Source organism: Saccostrea cucullata, unplaced genomic scaffold (assembly GCF_032062105.1).
Source record: "Saccostrea cucullata isolate Sc308-1 unplaced genomic scaffold, CSIRO_AGI_Scuc_v1 ctg905, whole genome shotgun sequence".
NCBI classification, from domain to species: domain Eukaryota; kingdom Metazoa; phylum Mollusca; class Bivalvia; order Ostreida; family Ostreidae; genus Saccostrea; species Saccostrea cuccullata.
Window position 1 is genome coordinate 72,746 of NW_026919023.1, and position 15,915 is coordinate 88,660.

At 34.1% G+C, this 15,915-nt stretch overlaps 2 pseudogenes; one reads left to right on the forward strand and one right to left on the reverse strand.

Moving 5' to 3' along the window:
- The window catches only part of LOC134277672 (acetyl-CoA carboxylase-like), a 69,962-nt pseudogene that overhangs the window by 15,759 nt on the left and 38,288 nt on the right, over positions 1 to 15,915 (forward strand).
- On the reverse strand, positions 1,401 to 8,528 carry LOC134277652 (uncharacterized; annotated as a pseudogene).

Genomic DNA, 15,915 nt, shown 5'->3' on the forward strand with positions numbered 1-15,915 from the left:
GTTCAAAGCTATGCAATGTTTACAAACTGTCATGTCATTTTGCAGCTTAATTTTAACAAATATCATAATCAATTTTTATTCTCAAGTGAGTAGATTTTAGCTTCTTGTCATCCACAACCTCTCTAGCAAGTCTTTAGTTAATATACTCAGTCTACAACACAAATAGGCAACCACAAAATCTTTTATTCTGATCCTGATAAAATCCAAAGGAGCTACAAAAGTCAATATCATTAAATACAAGCATAATCACACAAAGATTCAAGTTTGTTCAATTTATGTGTGGATATGGCTGAGCCTTGTTTTGTTGATATCCAATACTAACTACAACAGACTGAAAGGAATATAGTTCATATTTAACCTTATTTTCGGAATTTAATGCTAAATCCTCATATCCTATATCTCCCCACCCCTACCTCAAACTTAAATCTTAACAACATGGATGTGTGTCTATGTTTACATGTTTGAATTAGTTTTTATTACAACTTATCATATCAGTATCAAACAACTTCAAATTTGTACAATGTTGTGTCATGTTAATAGATAGTTTTCGATGGCCCCAATTTTAGCAAAAGTTACCTCCCGTTGGTCGCCATATTGGAGGTCGACTCGGTGAGTTTTTCTCTTTGTCTTACCAAGTTTAGGAAAATATAGCAGAAATATTTGGTAGAAAATCTTTATTAAATAATTTTTTCTGAATAAAGGAGGCTTCCAAAAATTTATATACTTCAGAAAAATAATGATTCCTAACTCAAAATCGCAAATATAAAAATTTAAAATTGGTTGAACAATGAAGGAATATGAGCATTTGGACCTCCAGTATGGCGGCCAACGGGAGATAACTTTTGCTAAAATTAGGTCATATGAAAACTATCTATATGTGATTTTCATAAATGTAGAACCAATGTACATTACATATTGAATACAAATAAATGACAATGTGTGTGTGTGAAAATTACCCAAGAGAACAGGTTTAGATGTAAAGTATAATGTATGTTATATAAATATTGCTCCTAAGTTATATACATCAACATGTAAACCAAACAAAACACAGTAGACTTCTATATATATGACAATGTTAAATTATTCAGAATAAAAATTGATTGAAAAAATATCATTTGAATTTACAAATAAGCAAATTTTTTATATGTTAAATCGTTCACCTTTAACATTTGATATAGCAACTAGATTATTTTCAAAGTATAGTGTCTTTTAAACTTATCAATTATTGTGTAACTCGATCAAAACAATTCATTTCAGTATATACCATTGATACACTCAATTCAAATTGTCTACTTGTTTAACATGTTTAATAATGAAAAATATTATAACTGTGCAATGACATGGAAACACACATAATTGTTGTATAAAAGAAAATATAATTATACTTAACTGCAAGTATTTCACTGTAGATACTTGTACACTGTCAGTGTGTTGTTGAGCCATTGTCCCACATAGAGATTGTTCTCATCATCCACACACACACTACAGGGATTGTATACCCCTTGTTGGTATGTGAGTAATAGAGACAAGAACTGACCGTCCTGATCAAGGAGGTGAACAGTGTGACTGTATTCATCACACACCAGGATGTGACCGAGGACATCAGTACAGATTCCAAAGGGAGAGAACATTGACCCCTGACCTGTGTAGGAGAACCTGTGTTGTCCTGATTTATTCACTACAACTACTCCTTTATTAAAGTCTGATGTACAGATATCTCCATTGATGTTTTCGGTGATATAGTGTGGTGTATTATACAGTTCCTGTCCTTTGTTATCCCTCTGTATGTTCTGTAGTTCTTTCCCTGTCTTGTTGTACCTGGTGACTTTACCCATCTCTCCAATCTTCCTCATCCCCACCAGTAAGTCCCCGTTGATGTGGGAGGAGTGTATGCTGAGTGGTCTCCAGTCTCCAGTTTTAATGAATTCGGTGATATTATTATCCTGTGTTATCCTATTGATGACTTTCTTGCTTTCGTCTGTAAAGATCAGACCCCTGTCCTGTGTGACTGTGTGGTAACCACGTCCACCACTGGTTTGTATCTTCTGTATGACATTCCCCTGTAGATCTGTTTGGACAAGATTACCATACTGATCACTGACCCAGAGTCTGTCTGATTGATCTAGTGATACATGGTATACTTCATCATCAACGCCTGGTACATTGAACTCCCGGACGTTGGTGACAGAGGCAGATAGAGACATTGTTTGTTTCTTGTCAGATTTCTTTCTGTCTTCTTTCATCTGTTTATGTGTAGGTTTCATTGCTGTATTGTAGACACTTTCAATGGGCCTAATTTCTCTCTTCTCAGCTTTAGTGTTGGGGACCTGTATTTTACCAAGTAATTTGGTGACATCACTTTTGTTGTATTGACCAGCAGTAAATCCTGGTGTGACTGGTTTTGTTGTCTCTGGTATGGATCGGATCTTTGGTTTCTTCTCAGACATTAATTTCTGGGTTTCTGTTGAGGACAGGCATCTGTGGAGCTCTTTGACAAGGTTATTAAGATAAGTGATGTAATCATCCATGGTCTTGTCTTGGGAGTTTAGATCTTCTAACAGTGAATGCTCTATCTGGTCTAACTGCTTCATGTTCTCAGATATGACTGTGTCTACCAGACTTTTCAGGGACTCACCTTCAGTCTTCAAGGATTTTCTGATGTTGTCCATAAGGCGTTTGATTTCTGAGGAATCTTTTTTAATCTCTTTCTGTAAATCTTGTGATGTGGGGAGAAAATACTCATGAATTTTGGAAATTTCCTGTTGGATGAGTGCAAATTTTTCTGTGTAGACTGCTTCAAGATCAACAAATTTATGCCTTTCGTGGTCTCCCATCGTAGCACATTTAGAACATAACGGAACTTGACATTCTTCACAGAGCATGTCCATATCTTTAGTGGGGTGGATCTTGCATTTCTCCACAGGAAGTTGTTGTTTGTTGCTGGTAAAGGACCACCTCATGGTTCTTGTATTCTGGACTTTTCAGATGTTCATCGCTGCATTGTTTACACAATCTTTGATGGGTTGCAATAGAACTCACAGTTTCTTTCACAGTCTTCAATGCCGCATTCTAAAAAGTGTTGGGCTGTGCGGGGAATATCAATTTTAGATAACGCCATCTGAAAAAATAGGAATACCCAGTATGAGGGTTGTCCGTAAAGTTCGTGGACAGGCTAAGAATTAAACAAAAGATGCGTCATTGATATTTATTGTTAGCATATTTCTAATCCTTTACTAAATGTGAACTGAGAAATGTAAAATCTGATTCAATTTCAAATGTTTAATTACAATTATGACTTCATTATTAGACTTTGAATGGAGACCCAGAGCACCTCGAAATTTTAATTCAAAATTTATTTATCACTTAATAATTTAATTTCCTATTATGAATCATTCTGAGGAACATATAATATTTTGTATAACATAACTTGCCTACGTCACAATGAGTTACGTCAAAAACGTATTACTGCGCTTGACGTTATTTTTAGCTCTTCTGAGCCGAAGGCTCAAAGAGCTAATGCTATGGGCATTTGTGCGGTGTGCGGTGTGCGGTGTGCGTTAACTTTTCAGAATATGGGCCATAACTCAAGAACCCTTTGGCCAATCTGTGTCAAATTTGTCGCAGGGTATCCTTGGCCCAAGGGCTACCATTTATACTAAAATAAGGGTTGGGACCCTAAAACAAGGGGAGATAATCAGGAAAACAAAACCAAAAGTACTGGTTGCAAAAAAATCTTCTTCTCCAGAACCACCAGCCAGATTTTCACCAAACTTACATACAATGATCAGGATATGTTGAAGATTAAAAATTGTTCAACGCATGACCCTGGGGCAAAGGGCGTGGTCTCAAGGTCACTTCAAAGTTGACCTGAATTTACAATTAATGAAATCGTTTATATTTTGCTTACTATTAGGACTAGGATCATCAAATCTTGTAAGTTGATGCATCTCAGGACTTCACATCATGTTAACTCAAAAGTAGGTCACGGTGACCTACTTTTTAAATTTTGTAAGCATTTGTTTTCAGATTAATTTGAGGGCATATTTCGGGCACTTTAAGGCCTATGATCTTCAAACATTGTCAGTTGATGCATCTTGGGTCCTTGAACAACGTCAACCTAAAAGTAGGTCACCGTGACCTACTTTTTGAACTTTATGACTAATTCTTTTTAAAACAATTAATCCAATTATTTCAGACACTGAGAGGTTTAGAATCATCAAATCTTGTAAATTGATGCATCTTGAGACCTTAAAACATTTTTATGAAAAATTAGGTCACTGTGACCTACTTTTTGTATTTTGCAGGAATTTGTTTTTGAATTGTTTAAAAGGCTTATTTTGATAACCTTTAGACGTAGGATCATCAAACTTGGTCAGCAGATACATCTTGTGACTTTAAAAATTTTTAACCAAAATATAGGTCACGATGACCTAGTTTCAACATTTTATGGAAATATTTAAGTATCTTAGGTATTTTTTGGCTTAGAATCATCAAACTTTGTGAGTTGATGCATCTTGGGTTTTCGGAGAGTAATGAACAAAAAGTAGGTCACGGTGACCTACATTTGACATTTTATGGCTTTATTTAAATATCTATGGTAATTATTGGCTTAGAATCATCAAACTTTATGAGTTGATTCGTCTTGGGTTTTCGGAGAGTGACAACCAAAAAGTAGGTCATAATGACCTACTTTTTACATTTTATGGCTTTATTTAAATATATCAGGTATTTTTTGGCTTAGAATCATCAAACTTTGTGAGATGATGCATCTTGGGTTTTCGGAGAATAACGAACAAAAAGTTGTTCACGGTGACCTACTTTTGACATTTTATGGCTTTATTTAATTATCTCCGGTAATTATTGGCTTAGAATCATCAAACTTTATGAGTTGATGCATCTTGGGTTTTCGGAGAGTGACAACCAAAAAGTAGGTCACAGTGACCTACTTTTTACATTTTATAGCTTTATTTAAGTATATTAGGTATTTCTTGGCTCAGAATCATCAAACTTTATAAGTTGATGCATCTTGGGTTTTCGGAGAATGATGTCCAAAAAGTATGTCATGGTGACCTACTTTTGACATTTTATGGCTTTATTTAAATATCTATGGTAATTATTGGCTTAGAATCATCAAACTTTATGAGTTGATGCATCTTTGGTTTTCGGAGAGTCACAACCAAAAAGTAGGTCACAGTGACCTTCTTTCTACATTTTATAGCTTTATACAAATATATTAGGTATTTATTGGCTTAGAATCATCAAACTTTGTGAGATGATGCATCTTGGGTTTTCGGAGAGTGACGACCAAGAAGTAGGTCACGGGGACCTACTTTTAACATTTTATGTTTTTTTTTAAGTGTCTACAGTACTTATTGGCTCAGAATCATCAAACTTTGTATGTTGATGCATCTTGGGTTTTTGGAGAATGATGTCCAAAAAGTAGGTCATGGTGACCTAATTTTTTGACATTTTATGGCTTTATTTAAGTATTTATGGTAATAACTAGTTTAGAATTACTAAAATTTGTTTGTTGATGCATATTTGGTTGTTGGAGAATGTATCTCAGGTTTTCAAAGAATGTAGACAAAAAAGTAGGTCACGGTGACCTACTTTTAAATATCTCAAATACTTATTAGCTTAGAATCTTCAATCTTTGTTTATTAATGCATCTTGAGTCCTCAGAAAACTTCAATCTTAATATAGATTACTGTGATGTACTTATGGTTTGTATAGCTTTATTATTAAAAATATTATCAGTCCTAATTGGCCAAGAATCATCAAACTTTGTCAGTTGATGCAACTTGGGTCTTAGGATACTCAGGGTTAGAGGCTTCAAATAGAAGTGATAGATTGTACAATTTATCAGAAGAGCGATTCAAGGCCCTTGGGCCTCTTGTTAATAATAATGCTCAAATTGAAGCCTTTTTCCGGAGGAAATACTGTCTTATCGTCTACATTGAAATTAAATTATAAGGAATGAAGCTTATTTCAACTTATATTATCCGATATAACAAAACTTGGGGCAGTTTACGCTTTTTTATAAACCGCTTCGCGGTTTATCAAGCGTAAACTGCCCCAAGTTATGTTATATTGGATAACATAAGTTGAAATAAGCTTCATTCCTTAAATAAATTTCATTTGTATTTTATTGAATTCTGCAGAAATCTGGATGACTTTTACATCATGAAGTTGACAAAAGTTATCACTTCAAACCAGCAAAATTTGAACATTCAATGTTGTAAAATGGATGAGCAATCAAAGTTAGAACGTATTAAGACGGATAGGAATTCTTCAAAAAAGGGACGTTTTCGAAATAAGTGGAACAGTGAGCAGTGGTAACATTTTGCGTAGACTTCAGATAAACACCTACAGAGACCAATACATTTTGTAAACAATCTGGAAAACATAGTAAAAGAAGCCGTACATTAGTATTTAAGTGGTATGTAATATTTTTGGACTTAAGGAACAATTTACAGGATGACACGCGTGAAGGATAAACCATCATTCCAAGATTGCAGTGCTGTAAAAAATGTCATAATGTGCATTTACCGTATTTCCGTAAATAGAATTGATTTTACGCGGACAGAGCTAGGTTGGAGGATTGCAGGATATGAGACAGGCATTGTTAAATATTATCTTATGTATGAAATCTGAAATCTGAGCATTTGTGTACATATTGTGTACATATTATGACTGGTTAAAGTGACATATAAGAAATTACCGTTTTCGGTTTTAAAATTATGGTACATATAACATTAGCAAAAATGTAAACAACGTCTATAGAATTGTTGGAGGGGTGTATAAAGATGATTGAGGTTATTTTTTGCGCAAGGCTTGAGATTCATACAGTATGTAGCAAAAAATTGAATCGATTTAAAACACAAGCGCGAGGTCAAATGCCGTACATGCTATTCAGACGCGGTGTATTTTTAGCCTAGGAGGTTACACTGATACAAGAGTCAAGACGTTTATGATTGCATTGGTACATCTAAGATATTTCCGATATCTATGTACAGTAAACGTGGTGAATAATTTGCTATTATTTCATTGAATAAAACTTTTCGTTTGTTGTTTTTATTTATGCACAATTTGTATGCTGTGAAGATGGGATTTTCCTACTTTCGGTTTTGACGGCAATTTTTCTACATACGAACTCAGGTACTCAGTTATAATTAAAAACCAACAACACATGTTTCTAATGATGTATATGCAATTTCAGACATAATTTTGCTTGAAAGACATCGCTTATAATTTTTTTAACTAGTAATAAGCATCCAGGAAAGTCAGATCATCAGAAGTGGACATGCTCACAGTACATAATGAATAAAGAATTAAATTGGGAATAAAATTTATGTTTGTGGTTAGGAAAGGGTGTGTTAATAATGATAGAATTGTTCTTAAAAATAATATTTCACTTTTTATCTAATTTATCAATATCTTTGTCAACATAAAATGCTCGGGCCATTGAACTGCGATGGGGGTACCTGTATGTTTTACCCCATATCTCGGTGAAAAAACAGATGACCAATAAATTTATCATGCCTATAAGATACTTCAAGCATTGGTTGCTATAATTTAAAACAAAAAAATCAGGGTAAACAAATTAATTATTCTAATAGAGAGCTTTATTTGAGTTTTGAGGTCTGTTACTTTATTAGTGAAATGAGATTAATTATTCAATATTTTCTTAATTTTAAGCAGAAATGTGTACCATAGCCTGAAATTATTAAATATTATCCTTATCGTTGTAATTTATGTTCAAAAGAATTTATTTGCCATGTGCTATGACATAAAATGTAGACAGTCTTTATAGCCGTGATGATTTTGCTTTTTCTACAAGAGGGTACATGAGTGTTTCACACCCTATCTCAGTAAAAATAGCGATTATCTTTGTACTTTTTGTGCTTTTGAAGTAGATAAAGTATCTATTTATGTAAATCAGGACAAAAATTGCACCATTATCCAATTAATTCTACGAGTAGGGACCTACCTTAACGTCAGGTAACATCAAGAATTTTCATTTGAGTGCTCCAGGTATGAGTGTGTATCTTTTTTAATCTGATAAAAAAATAACTATTTGTGCTTTGTATTTGTTGAAATCTCGCATGTTAATAACATGAAACATGAATTTAATGAAAATAATAGTTTCATGTATTATATCAATGTTTTTCAGAAATTATCAATGTTGTCCTCGAACTTTCCGGACAACCCTCGTATATGTATTATACATATGTTCTAATCTATATTTGTTTTAGAATTAGGGGAAACAAATAATTTATTTGTATATAAACATGTCAACAGTGATATCATAATTATGCATTCAATTTGCTATTCTAGTACATCAATAAATTTTTTCTTGGTTTTAATTCCATCATTCATGTAAAAATTGATTTAAATTAAATTAAATGACCTTTATTTTACATGTACTTACATCTTTTATGAATGACCGACAAACGAAATTGTTGACAGCTAGACTTTGGAATGTCAAAATGAGATTTCAGTTGAAACTTGAACGAGATTTGTAATTTACTTCCTGGATAAACTGGAGATAAATATAGATTTAAATACCCATACCTGAGGTGTTTAACAGAGCGAACATTTGCCAGCACTCGCCAAAGTTCTTTATACCTCCATTAAAAAACTTCTATGTACGTCACCTTGATAGTTCAAATGAATTTTAGAAGTGGAACTTTGGCAATTTTTATCCAGACACTTATTGGTGAAAAACTAAATATTAATTGCAATTGAGGCATAAACTAGAGCCGAGCTCGTTGCAAGCAACGAGTAGGTCTTCCGTCCTAGCTGTTTGACCGGAAGTAACTTTCATTTGAAAAAAAAGAGTAATGAAGTCGAAAAATGGTTCAATCTTGACAATCTATGTTTATTTTTTCAAAATCAAGCTAATTTTGGCAACTTCCAGTTTGACCGGAAGTACCGACAACGGACGGAAAATTAAGATTAAAGCTTCCAGTGACATATAATATCCAAAAACCTGTCAAAAAGAACAAAAATATGCAATTTTGACTACTTCCGGTTTGACTGGAAGTGACATTCCCATACATATTTTGCCAACCTCATTTGATAAAGCATGACATTTTGAACAACTTTGCTAATTTGATGTATTATAAATTCTAAATACTTTTTGAGATATTAAACAAAAACTTTCAAGGGCCCTAGATCCCTAATTTTAGGGGCCAGCCCCTTTTTAATGATATCAAATGAAAGCGCATGTAATTATGCACAACTTTTATTCTACATGTCTACAAAATATTTTTTGTTTTCAAGATAAAAAGGAAAATATCGGTAAATTTTCGCTCTTTTTGCGTTCTAATTTTTTACCCCTATATAGCACCATTTTGAATGCAGAAATTGAAAAACAGAAACCAATGTGCACATCTTCAATCCTTCTGTTATCTCAAACAAGTAAAATTTCTGCTCCAGCACTAGTGGTCTCTGAGCCTTTATCCAGAAACAAAAGCCTATGATTTTTCGTTTAAAGGGGAATAACTCAAAACCAGAAGTGACTTTTTGTAATTTTAGTCATTATTCTGATATAGTTTATAAACGTCTATAACCTCTGAAAATTTGAGTGAAATTCGTTGAGAAATGAGTGAGATATGAGGCTTCAAAGTTGGCGTCTAGGAAGTAGAAGAAAAAAAAAAGAATAATAATCTTTGCCAACAGAATCAGTAGAAGGTCTTCTGTTGGAAACGGAAGACCTTAATAATAATCTTTACCAACAGAATCAGTAGAAGGTCGTCCGTTGGAAACGGAAGACCTTAATAAAGTTGCATAATACCGTATTTATAAGTGTATATTTTGTGTATTACAGATTGCTATGGGTCTGCCCCTGTACCGGTTGAAGGACATCAGACAGCTGTATGAGGTGGATACCTGGGGGGACAGTCCTATTGACTTCTCTAACCCCTCCATACACCCCCGACCCCGGGGCCATGTCATAGCAGCTAGGATCACCAGTGAAAACCCTGACGAAGTAAGATTCTTTAAGGTATTCAATGTATAACGAAGGGATTTTGACTGATTTTAAATAATTTTAAACTAGTTAAAAGCACACAGATATAAAACGATAAAAGTGAAATAAACCAAATTCACAAGACTTATAACATGTAAGGAGACGGTCATTTTGCATATTTCAAGTTTTTGAAGAGTTATCAGCCCTTAATGAAAAGAAGAAAAGTTTTGATTTCACAAAATTTCTGCGGTAAATAGTTTATTTTATTTTATATTTTAATAAAGAGGGAGTTTATGCATATTTTCACCAAGAGATTTCTTTGAAATTCAAATTACTTTTTACAATATCTTATAAAAACATGCACTGCCCATAGACTTCAATGTTAAATTCAAAGTGATATTAATTGGAAAATAATCAAAATTTTGTAAATTCATTTGGTGGAGCATTTTCATTTGATAATATCTTCAAATTACTACCATAATTAAAAATACTGGACCGTTCATTTATTAGGTACAAAATAGGGTCGTTATACATTGAATACCTTAAAAAGACATAAAAATATACTTTTGTGAACTAAGAATGAAAAACTCAATCAATATGTCTGGAAATAGAGTTATATCTCTTGTGGAGCTAATTCAAAGGAGAAAAAATGTTTCCTTTCTTAATTTTTATCTGATATATATATATTTTAATTTCTGCCTTTAATTATTCAATAGTGTTTGGGTTGCTGGGATACATATTTCTAGAATCTCTATCATAAATGTTATAACTTTCATCATATACAATTATACACTGTTATAGTTTTAAGATTTTTATGCAGGGATTTAAGCCTAGTTCCGGGACTGTCCAGGAGTTGAATTTCCGCAGCAGTAAGAACGTGTGGGGGTACTTCAGTGTGTCTGCCACGGGGGGACTACATGAGTACGCTGAGTCCCAGTTTGGACACTGCTTTTCCTGGGGAGAAAACAGGGAGGATGCACGAGAGTGAGTGGGGGGGAAGGTTCAGGGGGGGGGGTGTTATGGTATTGCCTGATATCATGATATTTTGTATCAAAAGAAATATCAAATAAATTGCATTTATTTAATTTCTGTTCAAAGGAAAATGTTCACTTTCTTTAGTAAGAATAAATTATTTATGCATACATAATTAATTTTTTTCACCAACCATTTTAAATTCCCCTCATTGAAATAGCCCCTGATATAACTAAAGGATTACTTTGAAAAAAATGAAGAGGAATTATAAGCATGGTCAATACTTTTGATACTTCATTTCAAACAAATTATAGGAATCTAGTGGTGGCATTGAAGGAGCTCTCAATCCGCGGAGACTTCCGAACCACGGTGGAATACCTCATCAAACTCTTTGAGACAGAGGAGTACCAGAACAACAAGATAACGACGGGCTGGCTGGACAAGCTGATATCTGAGAACGTCCAGGCGGAGAAGCCGGACGTCATGCTGGGAGTGATATCTGGAGCGCTCCATATTGGGGACCACCAGATCCAGGAGTGCTTCCAGATGTTCCAGACCTCGCTGGAGCGCGGACAGATCCTGCCGGTAACATCACTCAAAAACCACGTGGACGTGGAGTTCATAAGTGAGGGCATCAAGTATAATGTCAAGGTAAGGTCAAGGACAGGATTTGTTTGAACATTTATACCAAGTTTAATTTTTTGTGGATGAGAAATTTCGATAAGGTTGTACATGTATTAATACTGTACAGTAGAAAAAAATTGTACATCAAATAAATTTAGACTTTATAAAGTTTATTAACACTGGTCAGTAAATGTGAAAAATAATGTTTTAGAAAACTTTTTATTGAATACCTATCGATACATTTTTTGTTGTGTTTTTTCTAGGTGGTGAAGACAGGGCCAAACAACTACTTTATTTGTATGAATGACTCAATGCTGGAAGTGGAGGCACACAGGTGATTTAGAGAGCAGTTTGATTATTATTATGCGCCCAAATTTTTCGGGGCACATATTGTTTTTGTCCTGTCTGTCTGTTGTCAACTTTAACCTTCGCATTTGGTATGTATACTCCTCTAACAAAATTCTTTCAAATGACATCAAGGTCAATGACCTTGTGACCTTGACTGTGCCATATATATGTTAAAAATAGCTTTTTCCACTCTTTGCCATAACTTTTGAGCTATAGGAGATAGAAACTTCATATTTAGCATGCCTACACCTCTAATAAAGTTCTTTCAAATGATATCAAGGTCAATGACCTTGACTGTGACCTATATGCTAAAAATAGCTTTTTCAACTGTTTTTCATAACTTTTGAACCATAAGAGATAGAAACTTCATATTTAGTATGCATACTCCACTAATAAAGTTCCTTTAAATGACATCAAGGTCAATGACCTTGTGACTTTGACTGTGACCTATGTTATATGCTAAAATAGCTTTTTCCACTTTTTGAACCATAGGAGAGAGGGACTTCATATTTAGTATGCATACTCCACTAATAAAGTTCTTACAAACAACACCAAGGTCAATGACCTTGTGACCTTGACTGTGACCTACATACTAAAAATAGCTTTTTTGAACTTTGTTGACGCCAGGCGCATAGTTTTTCACAAACACATCTTGTTTTTCAAATTACAAATGTGTGACGTACATCTTAAGCATTTAAATATAGAATAATGTCTCCATATTTAAGGAAATTTAAAAAAAATAAGAAAGTTACAGTATGTAGAATTAATACTGTAAACTTATTTATACAACTTTATTAGTTAGCGATGATAAATTTTCGCAATTAAATCTTTTTCGGATCCATTGTTAATAGACACAGAGACTTTATATTAGGACTGTCACAGCTTTATGGTGAGAAATATTCCCAATGACGAGGCTTTCACGAAAATTTCTCCTACGCTAGTAAAAGTTGATTTTAATTACTTTTGTTTACAGATTAAGTGATGGGGGCTTATTGATCTCATTTGATGGAGCCAGCTTCACTACTTATATGAAGGACCAAGTAAGCAGCTACAGGATTACTATAGGAAACAAGACCTGTGTACTTCATAAGGAGAATGATCCTACCAAACTAAGGTATAATAGGAAACTGTGTAAAGGGAGAAAACTCTGGTACAAAATCAAAAACATCCGAAGACATTGTGCTTTAGTTAAGAAATGTAACATCACAGAAACTATGATTATGAAATGCATATTAAGAACTGATAATACCAAATATAAAATATTTAAAAAATTAAATTGATACAAGGTATTTTTTTTTGTGACTGCATCCAAATATTTTGGCTCTATTTTAAACTCTGTCAAAAGACAGATAACTCTGAAAATTCACAGATAACACAAATAAAATTGGAGTGAAAATTTCTTAAATGGTCTTTTTATTCCTGCATGTATATTAAAGATTTTAAAATTTCTGTCTGTTTTCTATGAAGGTCTCCTTCTGCTGGTAAGCTGTTGAACTACATGATAGATGATGGAGGTCATGTGTTTGCTGGGGATGTGTACGCTGAGATAGAAGTCATGAAAATGGTCATGGAACTCAGGGTCACAGAAAATGGATGGTAAAGAATACAAATTAGGAATTTAGAGGATTTGGATTATTGATTAATTCTAAGTGATAAATGAATTGAAAAAATTGAAAGACTGAAAGAGATTGGAAGATTGTTTTTGAAAATTTTAAAAATTTATTAGGATAATTAAATAACTTTAATGTCAAATTAAAAAATATAATGCTTGAATTTAAGCATATCTGTACCAAGTTAAGCATATATGTATTTATCTCTTTGGCTTTGTTAATTTTTGAATTGTTTACTTTTTTCAACATTTTTAATAATCATTTTTTTCCCTAGAAAGATAAAGTAAATAAGTTTTCACACAACTCTCTCCTTGTTACAGTGTTCATTACGTTAAGAGGCCGGGAGCCGTGTTGGAGGGGGGCAGTATCGTGGCCCACCTTGACCTGGATGACCCCAGTCGTGTCCAGCAGGCCCAGAGCTTCAAAGGGACACTCCCCCAACCCCAGGCCCCGCCCACCCACGGGGAGAAGCTTCACCAGATCTTCCAGAGTACGCGGGCCGAGCTAGAAAACATTCTGGCGGGGTACACACTGCCTGATCCTTACTTCAAACCTAAACTACAGACCTCCATAGAGAGACTGATGAAGTGTCTTAGGGACCCATCACTGCCTCTACTGGAACTGCAGGTAATAATAGGGAAATTCAATTTAAGAAGAAAGGACTGGCAGTACATTTATTTTTATTCAAGTGTCTTGTTGTTAGAGAATAATGTGTTTTGCAGCTTGAAATCTTTGACCATTGTGAGTGAAAACATTTATTTTTATTTCTCAGGATCTTGTTGCCATGATTTCTGGGAGAATCCCACCACAAGTGGAGAAAGCCATCAAAAAACAGCTTCAGTCATACTCCAGTAATATCACCTCTGTACTCAGTCAGTTTCCTAGTCAGCAGGTAAAAATCAGTGACACCTTCAGTCATACTCCAGTAACATCATCTCTCTACTCAGTCAGTCATACTCCAGTAATATCACCTCTGTTCTAAGTCAGTTCCCCAGTCATCAGGTAAAAATCAGTGACAGCTTCAGTCATACTCCAGTAACATCACTTCTGTACTCAGTCAGTTCTCCAGTCAACAGGTAAAAATCAGTGACACTTTCAGTCATACTCCAGTAACATCACCTCTGTACTCAGTCAGTTCTCCAGTCAACAGGTAAAAATCAGTGACAGCTTCAGTCATACTCCAGTAATATCACCTCTGTTCTAAGTCAGTTCCCCAGTCAACAGGTAAAAATCAGTGACAGCTTCAGTCATACTCCAGTAATATCACCTCTGTTCTAAGTCAGTTTCCAGTCAACAGGTAAAAATCAGTGGTGGAGGCTCTATTGTTGAAATGCTGCCATGTTGGTACTGCAGATCACTAAATTATCGCGAAACCCTATTTTCGCGAGATAGTAATTGACTCTTGATTAGTGAGACAAAATTTTCACTAATTAAGGTTATTGCTCTATATAATCTTCATGAATGCTATTACCGTATAAGTGGATATTTTAGCGAGATGCAAATTTAGCGATTTGACCTTAAAAACTGGTAATTTTTAGCCAGATATTATATTAGCGATTTTTAAATGCACATTAAAGAAGCTATTACAAATTATACGCAATTTATTTTTAGAGATATTCAATTTTAGCGATCTCGGCACTCTCGCTAATATTGCCAAAATTAAATCCTCGCTAAAAATTCTACGTATAAGGTATATGCGAGAACACTGACTGGAGTAATTTATGCGAAAATAAAGTTCTCGCAAATAAAAAGTGATTTAAAGTATTTAAAATGCACTTAAATATATAGTGTTTTAACATTCAAAATAATACAGGAAAGAGTTTTACTTTCTATTAGCAAATGAAAATGATGTAATCATGTATTTTGCCACTAAAATAAAAGTTTGCTTTCGTACTTTCCTTTTAGATTGCAAATGTAATAGATAGCCATGCTGCCACACTTACAAGAAGAACAGAGAGAGAAAACTTCTTCATGACAACACAGGGCATAGTTCAACTAGTTCAGAGGTTAGGGGTCATAGTATTACTGACCTTTGGTAATCTCAAGTGTCCCAAACTTCTTGTAAAGCATATCAGAGAGTATATTTTCTTCGACAAGCATGCATGTAAATCCAACCATATCAAATTCATAATTAAACCAAAAAAATTGAATGCCTTTTCCTTTTGCATGTGACAGTTCTATCATAAAGCTTAATGGAATGAATTTGTGTGTATTACTGTTCTTGGTGTAACGCATGTGACATTTTCTTTTGACAGTGGATCTAAGGGGTAATGCTAGTGGGTTGTGAGTAGGATGAATCACAAGTTTTTAAGATTTCTGGTCACCATTCAAACTTTTTTTCACACTTGATCTGAACAGATAATAAACTTGAAGTCCAGTACATGCACT